The following is a 9,728-nucleotide window of genomic DNA, read 5'->3' on the forward strand; positions in this document are numbered from 1 at the left end:
ATAGCGCTTGCCGCTAGAGGGGGAAAGCGCCCTCCGGTCAGGTATCAAGGAGGTGAAAGGGACACGCAACTTTTGGAAGACATCTGAAGGCGGCCCTGTATCAGGAAGCGAATTTTTTAATTTTTTTTAAAAAAATAATAATTTTGTTTTATTATTTATACCCTGCCCTTCCCGGTTCAGAAAACCGGGCTCAGGGCAGCTAGCAACAAACTTAAAACACTTAATTGATGCAACAAAAACAGCATAGAATACTGTATAAAACATGAACAACAATAAATTCAGAATTCAAAAATCAATTTAGGGGGGAAATCCATCCAATAAAGATTAGATGATCACGTTTTATTATGTTTTTATATGTGCTGGAGGAGTGGCTGGGGAAACCCAGCCCGATGGGCGGGGTATAAATAATAAAATTATTATTATTATTATTAAATTGCCTTGGGGCCCGCTGCCCTCAAGCTTCCCGGGTTTGCTCTGGTTTGCCCCAAACTGGCGTGGGACCTTTGGATCATGGAATCGTAGAATGGTATAGCTGGAAGGGACCCTATGGGCCATGTAGTCCAACCCCCCGTAATGTAGGAATTGCAACACGCAGCCCCCATCCAATTTGAAACCGGGCCAGACCCTGCTTAGCTTTGGAAGTGTGCTAGCAGGTGTCTTGCTTACATCGTGGACACCTTGATTTATTTGCAGTTTGCAGACCTGCTTAGTCCAGCATCCTGTTCTCACAGTGGCCTGTGGGAAACTAGGGAGCAGAACATGAGTGCAAGACCAGCTATCCCCTCTGGTGGTTTCAAGCAACTGGTAGAAGCGTTGTTGGACATAGACATGCATGGTCAGTCTCCACCAAAAGCCTTATCTGTGAATTTGTCCAATTCTCTTTTAAAGCCATCCAAGTTGGTGGCCATCACCGCCCCCTGGAGGAGCAAACTCCACGGTTAACAACAACAACAACAACAACAACAATAATATATTATTTATACCCCACCCATCTGGCTGAGTTTCCACAGCCACTCTGGGCGGCTCCCAATCAAATGTTAAAAACAGTACAGCATTAAATATTAAAAACTTCCCGAAACAGAGCTGTCTTTTAAAGATAGGATAGCTTGCTTATTTCCTTCACATCTGAAGGGAGGGTGTTCCACAGGGTGGGCGCCACTACCGAGAAGGCCCTCTGTCTGGTTCCCTGTAACCTCACTTCTCGCAATGAGGGAACCGCCAGAAGGACCTTGGCGCTGGACCTCAGTGTCTGGGCTGAACGATGGCGGCAGAGACGCTCCTTCAGGTATACAGGACCAAGGCCATTTAGGGCTTTAAAGGTCAGCACCAACACTTTGAATTGTGCTCGGAAACGTACTGGGAGCCAATGTAGGTCTTTCAAGACTGGTGTTATGTGGTCTTGGCGGCCACTCCCAGTCACCAGTCTAGCTGCCGCATTCTGGATTAATTGCAGTTTCTGGGTCACCTTCAAAAGTAGCCCCACGTAGAGTGCATTGCAGTAGTCCAAGCGGGAGATAACTAGAGCATGCACCACTCTGGCGAGACAGTCTGCAGGCAGGTAGGGTCTTAGCCTACGTACCAGGTGGAGCTGGTAGACGGCCGCCCTGGACACAGAATTACCGTAACCTGTGCCTCCATGGACAGCTGTGAGTCCAAAATGACTCCCAGGCTGCGCACCTGGTCCTTCAGGGGCACAATTACCCCATTCAGGACCAGGGAATCCCTCACACCCGCCTGCCCTATCCCCCCAAAACATTACTTCTGTCTTGACAGGATTCAACCTCAATCTGTTAGCCGCCATCCATCCTCCAACCGCCTCCAGGCATTCACACAGGACCGTCACCGCCTTCACTGGTTCTGATTTAAAGGAGAGGTAGAGCTGGGTGTCATCTGCATGCCCAAACCCTATGACCCAGCCCAAACCCTATGACTATGCACTGCATTGGAGCCAGTGTGGTGTAGTGGTTAAGAGCGGTAGTCTCGTAATCCTGGGGAACCGGGTTCGCGTCTCCGCTCCTCCACATGCAGCTGCTGGGTGACCTTGGGCCAGTCACACTTCTGTGAAGTCTCTCAGCCCCACTCACCTCACAGAGTGTTTGTTGTGGGGGAGGAAGGGAAAGGAGAATGTTAGCCGCTTTGAGACTCCTTAAAGGGAGTGAAAGGCGGGATATCAAATCCAAACTCTTCTTCTTCTTCTTCTTCATAAAGAAGCACTTTCTTTTATCTGACCTGAACCTTCCACCCTTCAGCTTCCTCAGATGTTCATGAGTTCTAGTGTTACGAAAGAGGGAGGAAAGCATTCTTCTGTCCGCTTTCTCCAATATGAGGATCTGTTGAGGGCCTTTGCATCATTGTCAGGCGCAGAGGTTGCTCGCAAGAACTGCTTTGCCGTAGTGGACCCAGAGGCCCATTTAGTTCATTCAGAGGCCTCTGCAAAGCTGATGATCTTGCATGAAAGTGGCAGAAACACCCACTTTCCTCATGCATTCAGGGTTTTGTTAACCCTGCCCTCAATTATCTGTGCTTTTCCTTTTGCAAAGATGTTAATAGGAAACATGCAGGCAACAAACAGTCCACTCAATTACTAGATTTAAATTTTTGTCCCAGTCTTCCTCCAAGCTCAGAGCACACACCCTTTTTAAAATCCACGTGACAAGCCTTTAAGGTAGGCTGTTGTTGTTTAGTCATTTAGTCGTGTCCGACTCTTCGTGACCCCATGGACCAGAGCACGCCAGGCACTTCTGTCTTCAGGATCTGTCCTTCCAGTGAGCACTCAGGGCTGATTTGCTTCAGAATGGATAGGTTTGATCTTCTTGCAGTCCATGGGACTCCCAAGAGTCTCCTCCAGCACCATAATTCAAAAGCATCAATTCTTCGGCGTAAGGTAGGCTAGCCTGAGCTTTATGGCTGAGTGAAGGTGGATGTCCCTGGTCTAATGCCCACCCTATCTTGTTCCAGAGACCAGTGCTTTGGTCAAGAGAGAGTAAAGGCACTAGGATAACTGACCATTCACTTAGGTCAGGCTTCCTCAACCTCGGCCCTCCAGATGCTTTGACTACAATTCCCATAATCCCTGACCACTGGTCCTGCTAGCTAAGGATCATGGGAGTTGTAGGCCAAAAACATCTGGAGGGCTGAGGTTGAGGAAGTCTGACTTAGGTTCTAGTAATTGAATGAATTATTTTGCTGCATTGACTTCTTAAGATTTCTCCTCTAACCACTGCACCGCTCTTCACCACTAAATACAAGATGCAGTCAACTTCCTTCTGTGTGCTATATAGGGTATATTCCTTCTTTCACTTTTTTTTTCCTACGTGGAAAGGAGAAAGAGCAGTCGTCTGTCTCATGAGACAGCATGGATAGGAGGCTACAAAGATGTCATGAGGACTAAAAGTTAATTGCCTGAACTTTTTGTAGTTGAGAGATGCATTGCCTCTAGCTGCAGAAGTCATGTTTGTTTATAGTCAGTCCAGAGTGAAAAGGCATATATGCAAGACATACTAGGGCAGGATGGTGTAAGAACCAGTTCCCAAGGAATCAAGAAAACATCTGAAACTATTGCACTCCTGTTAGACCACAGAGGCTTTGGGCTCACACCTGTTGACAGGAGCAGCTCCGTAGTGTTTTCTGCACTGTTAGGAGCAGCAGTTTGGGAGAAAATCCAAACTAGCAAGATGCTAAGTGGAATGATGTTTAAGACAGGCAGAAACCAAGCAGATTGGGGGAAATTTAACGTATGGATCCTATAAGCTCTTTATAAGAGAGCTTCCTCTGTCCAAGACGTTTGCGAGCCACTAATCTGAGAGGATTTTCAAGGCAATTCAACACCTTGCACACCACACTGGAGATTTGATGGTTTATTCATACATTACAAATTGTTTCACAGAAGTGGAAGAAAATATACTGTACATAGTTGGGCAAGACGTGAGGTCCCTTCTGTTATATATGGCATAGATTCAGGCGGCAGTTACAGTATACGGCCATGACAACAATCAACACTGGCTTCTGCTGGAGTTTGTACACAGTGGGGCATTGAAGAACAGAGTCTTCCCAGTAATGTTGCCGCCTCATTGTTTCTTGTAGGGTGAGCCACAGAACTGAACATTCACTTTGCATGCAAAGATTGAAATGCGAAAAAGCCTGAGAGTATTCTTAAGTTATATACAGGATTTTGTACAGGCTAGGTTTCTCTCTTTACTGTAAAAGGATCCGGGCAAGCTTTGTACAAAGCACTGCAACCTGTCTGAGGAATATTTCCTGTACAAGGTTAGTACATAAGCTTCCCTAACACTGGGAAAAAGTTTTGGCCGTGCAGAGCTCCAAGTGTGGTTCTGGGATCAGGATGAAAATGAGAGTGAGGTCACAAGAGAGCTGTGAAAGAAAGTATGCCTGAAACAGACAAAAATGGCCCATATCTGCTCTAAGCTAGGATGCTTTCCCTTAATGTTATGAAAACAAAATTAAACAAGCCTTAAAATGTAAGGGATGCTTCATATACACAGGTCTTCTATAGTATTCGGTGACTATTATTTCTTCGTTAAATAAAGTACCGTATTTTTTGCTCTATAAGACTCACTTTTTCCCTCCTAAAAAGTAAGGGGAAATGTGTGTGCGTCTTATGGAGCGAATGCAGGCTGCGCAGCTATCCCAGAAGCCAGAACAGCAAGAGGGATTGCTGCTTTCGCTGCGCAGCAATCCCTCTTGGTGTTCTGGCTTCTGAGATTCAGAATATTTTTTTTCTTGTTTTCCTCCTCCAAAAACTAGGTCTTCTTGTGGTCTGGTGAGTCTTATAGAGCAAAAAATACGGTATATGGCAATTCTGTCCTTCACGGAGGCACAAATCTAAGCAAGTTTAAGATGTATAGTTTTTAATATATATATTAAATGCCTGGAAGAACATCTAGCAGAGGTTCTCAAACCTTGCCCTGATAAGCACCAGTAAATGGGGCTCTTCCCATTTTATCCTCTCTCAATGTTAAAAAGAGGCAGACCCAGCAGATGACATTTATTTAGGTTGAAAACTGATGTAACATTGTAAACATGGCAGACATAATTTGAAATCACTTGCTCTGCCCTAAGAGCACATTTTCCTCCCTGCAACCTCTTAAAAATTATACCATGAAAAGACCAGTTGTGATGGGCATCTATTGGCCAGCGTTTATTACATCAACAACATATCATCTCTCTGAAACTTCAGAGCAATTTTGAAACTCTTTAAAAGAAGTTTGATTTGTTTTAATGATAAGAGTGAAGGACATATATACATACATGTAAGCACATATCATTTAATGATTAGGGAATATGTGATCCTGACCTCACCATTTTTAGATATAAAAACTGTATAGTTTCTTCTTCTTCAAAGAACAATATTGTTCAAGCATAGCCAAGAAGGAGATACATGAAACGTTGCAGAAGTTTAGAGAAAACATCCTATAAAAGTTTATGATGTCCCCTTAACTGTACAAAGGTCCACAAAAAAGAGGCACAGCCACGATCAGGCATGACAATCACTGTCAAATCTCTGCCAATTCATTTGTTAATCTTAGACTTCACTGTTGTCTCCCTGGTCTTTTCCACCCATCCACTGTGAACTATAAGCCTACTGTACTTGTCTGACCCATGTCACACTTGTGTTACGGTACCTAGAACACGGCTGGCATGGAAGAAAGCATGTTAAAAGCAGTAGAAAATGACTTCGACAATGTTACTGAATTTCAATAAATAAATAATATTAAATAGAACTTTATTCCTCTCGGACTACAGTCATCTGACACAGAAACTATGATGGATGAACAGAAGGAACCTCAGGTCTGAAACCCCTTTGGAATGTACATTATCTTACATTTGAGTCCTCAGAAATTGTCCCAATCAAGTTAATGGTTCTCAGAGCAATTGAGGATTTGTGTTAACCTTCAGAAAACAGAGTGCACTAGACATTTACAAATGGGTAAAGTACAATATACAAATAGAACCTCAGAAGGATTTCCCAACAGTCTTGGGAAGCTCTGCTGGATGAAGATAAGATTTTGTTCTAGTGTCTTGAGAGATATGCCTACGCAGGGCTGTGTCTTCACGAAAACAAGTAAGTCCCACACACATTAAAATCCTGCATCCACAAAGCATTAATTTTTCCTTACAATTAGGATGCCCTCCTTCTCCCCACACCTGATCTGCCTTGCTTTATCCACAACCATCTTGGGGGAGGGGGAGAACCATTTTAAATATTAGTAACTTTGCTCAAGATTTCTCCCATATGATTTACTTTTTTACCCCCTTCCTAGCTTCTAGAGACTGTTATTTTTTAAAAAAAGGAAGAAAGAATCTCTGAGTGCTTGGTTTGCATTTTAGGCACTATATATGAAACTGAAGTTCAGCAAAATTTGCAGCCATTTCCTTTGTATGATTTATTTTGCGCCAGATACGGCATTTCTTTTTTTTTTTAAATCCCACATTTTTAGGTAGGACTGGTATGCTAACACTAATAAAGCCTTTATCAGATGCTCCCCACCTGGGATTTGTTCTGTGACTAAGTGGACAAGAAGGAGTTGCTGTAAAACAGATTGTCGCAAAAGGTGCCCAGATGTGAGACTTCATATTATAACCATGAAATGATAAGACTCAAAAAGCACTTGTACAGCTCTAGGTATACTAAAAGCACTGAGTTGCATTCAACCAATTATTAATTTTAAGTTAGCAATGCCTGTTAATTTAAACAAATTTGCTCTGAGTAGGCCTGTTGTTAGCTTGCATCATTCTTCACAGGGTTCTTTGAGGATGGCAGTGAAATAGATTTAAAACTGCTACCGCCAAAATAAGCTTGCTGCCCACTTTTTCCTGTCTGTATTTATAAGCAGAAGGCTTTTGAATTTTAAGCCAGGCAGATGAATTAAAAGCAGTATGCAATAATACATGCCATTTGCCAGCTATTGTCGCGACAGCGTTTCATGTATTATTCTGCAACCCCGTCAGTGTTTGGATTTGAGGAACATTTCAGCAATTCCTGGCTGCCTTTCAGAGTTTGGAAACAGTGAGTCTAAAGTACATGCAGTTGCACTGGTTCACGTTCATCTGCTGTTAGCTTAGTCCTCATTCTCTCTGCATTGTCAAAGCTTAGAGACTGTACATTTCTTGAAGCAGAAAGCTATTCGTTTATTCCGTAAGCCAGCAGCCACATCGTGCGTGGGAAAACAACAGTCCGAAAGGCCAAATGCACCTCTGTCTGGCCCTTGGAACTACCCCTGGGAAATACCTCTCACTGCCTTGCTTCACATTCAAGTGCTTTTGTAATTGAATACGGATAATGCCTTTTGCTTGCCTGGGTGGAGAATAAACTAGCCAACTGTACAAAGGTTAAAATTTACATTTGTGCCCTTGCCTCTTACTGCACCCACTGTTGACATATGGCCCTGGCAAAGTTGCCCAATAGGAAGCAGAGCTCTCAAGCAGAAAAAAAGAAGATTATTCGCCCCTAATATACATGAACGCTGCTATATAAAATGGTAATCTTATCAATGCTGGCACAGTGGGTCACATTATGGAGAACCTTTGTACAGGCAGACACTAGATGTGTTCTAGGGTTCGCACTGACCGTAGCAAAAGTTTATGGACCATTTCAACACCGTCATGTCAAATTTGGGCAAAGGAAAAAAAATGAAGGAACCAGGAAGGATGAGAAAGCGTTATGTTGGACTGTTCATGATTTTAATTTAATTCATAGGTTGTAAACCTGTGTCCTGGCTACACCAATTCATCTAAGACTGATATGGCTAGGGTTGCCATATTTCAAAACACAGAAGTTTTTGAGCTATTTTTTAAGGAAATTTGCCAAAAACTACACTGTCAACATGGGTTGCCATATGTCTGGATTTTCCCAGACATTTCAGCGATTTCCACCTGGACACTGTTTCTGATGACCAAATCCTGCTTATGTCCGGGAAATTCCGGGTGTATGGCAATCCTAGATAAGGCTTCAGCTAAACAAAAATCCCCACCTACAGAAAACTAAGCATCGAAGAGAAAGGTGCAAATATTGCCTTCTCCCTAGTTTCTAGCTTTCTATTTGTGGGGATTTTTTTGTTTTATAGAAAGAAGCATTCAATCGTCTGAGCCACCCCCTATCTCCTATGGTTAGAAGTGGTATAGTCCAGACAGAGAATCAAAGATGGAAGAGTTCAAAGCACTCTGCAGTTAAACGTCCTGTTCAATCAACCTAATAGTTCCTCATAATCCAGGGTTGTCACAGGGTTCTATCCTGGGCCCGTTGTTGTTCAACATCTTTATAAATGACTTGGATGAAGGAATTGAGATGATGCTCATCATATTTGCAGATAACCCCAAACTCGGAGGGGTAGCTAATGCCGCAGAAGATAGAATTGGGATCATTAGGTCATTAAGATGACCTTAGCAGATTGGAGAACTGGGCCAAAATGAATTAAACAGGGACAAAGGTAAGGGTGTACACATAGGCAGGAATTTAAGATGGGGGACAAGGATCTAGAGCTCTTAGTGCACCACAAGCTTTATGAGTCAATAGTGTGATGCAGCAGCAGCACCAAAAAGAAAGCTATTCCAGGTTGCATCAACAGTAGTGCCCAGAGCAAGGGAAGTCACAGTACCGCTCTATTCTGCCTTGGTTAGACCACACCTGGAATACTGTGTCCAATTATGCACACCACAATTTAGGAAGGATGTGGATAAGCTGGAATGTGTGTATAGGAGGCTGACCAAGATGATCAAGGGTCTGGAAAACAAGCCTTATGAGGAATGGTTGAAGGAGCTGGGTATATTTAACCTGGAGAAGAGGAGACTAAGAGGAGAGACTATGATAGCCATCTTCAAATATCTCAAGGGCTGTCACATGGAAGATGGAGCAAGCTTGTTTTCTCCTGCTCCAGAGGGTAGAACCTGAACCAACGGATTCAAGTTACAAGAAAGGGGATTCCTACTCAACATGATGAAGAATTTTCTAACAGTAAGAACTGTCCAACAGTGGAACCGTCTCCCTCGGGAGGTGGCGGGCTCTCCTTCTTGGGAGGTTTTTAAGCGGTAGGTCTGGTACAGCTGCAACAACACCCAGCTATGAAAGCATCAACACGTTCCTGCAAGGTGGGCAAACTAGCTATTCACTGATGCAATTCTAGTTCCCAGCGTTTTGTGCTGTCATGTCAATATATTGAATAGTCCGAAAGGCAGGAAGTACAGGCCTTGACAGCAGCCACCATTCATCACCAGTGCCATGCTCTTTAGTTATACTGCTCCATCATGAAGATGTAGCTCATTAAGACTGGGCTCATTTTATAGTCCTATATGATGATCTGTACGAGTAGGAGAGATCTGAAAGTGCTGACTTGAACACAATCCACCGGGATAAGCCCCACTGACATAGGGAGCAGCATGAGATCACAACACTGGTATCCTGCACCTCTTCATTTCAGATACCATATTTTTCGCACTATAAGACGCACCAGAGCACAAGAAGACCTAGTTTTTAGAGGAGGAAAGCAAGAAAAAATATATTCTCAGAACAGAAAGAGGGATCGCTACGAAGTGAAAGCAGCATTCCCTCTTGCTGTTCTGGCTTCTGGGATAGCTGTGCAGCCTGCATTCGCTCCATAAGACGCACACACATTTCCCCTTACTTTTTAGGAGGGGAAAAGTGAGTCTTATAGAGCACAAAATACGGTAATTTTTTCCAGGAGCCATTCCTAGGGGGGCATTATCCTCTGTTC

The sequence above is a fragment of the Podarcis erhardii genome, assembly GCF_964252035.2.
Source record: "Podarcis erhardii genome assembly, chromosome: 6".
NCBI lineage: Eukaryota > Metazoa > Chordata > Lepidosauria > Squamata > Lacertidae > Podarcis > Podarcis erhardii.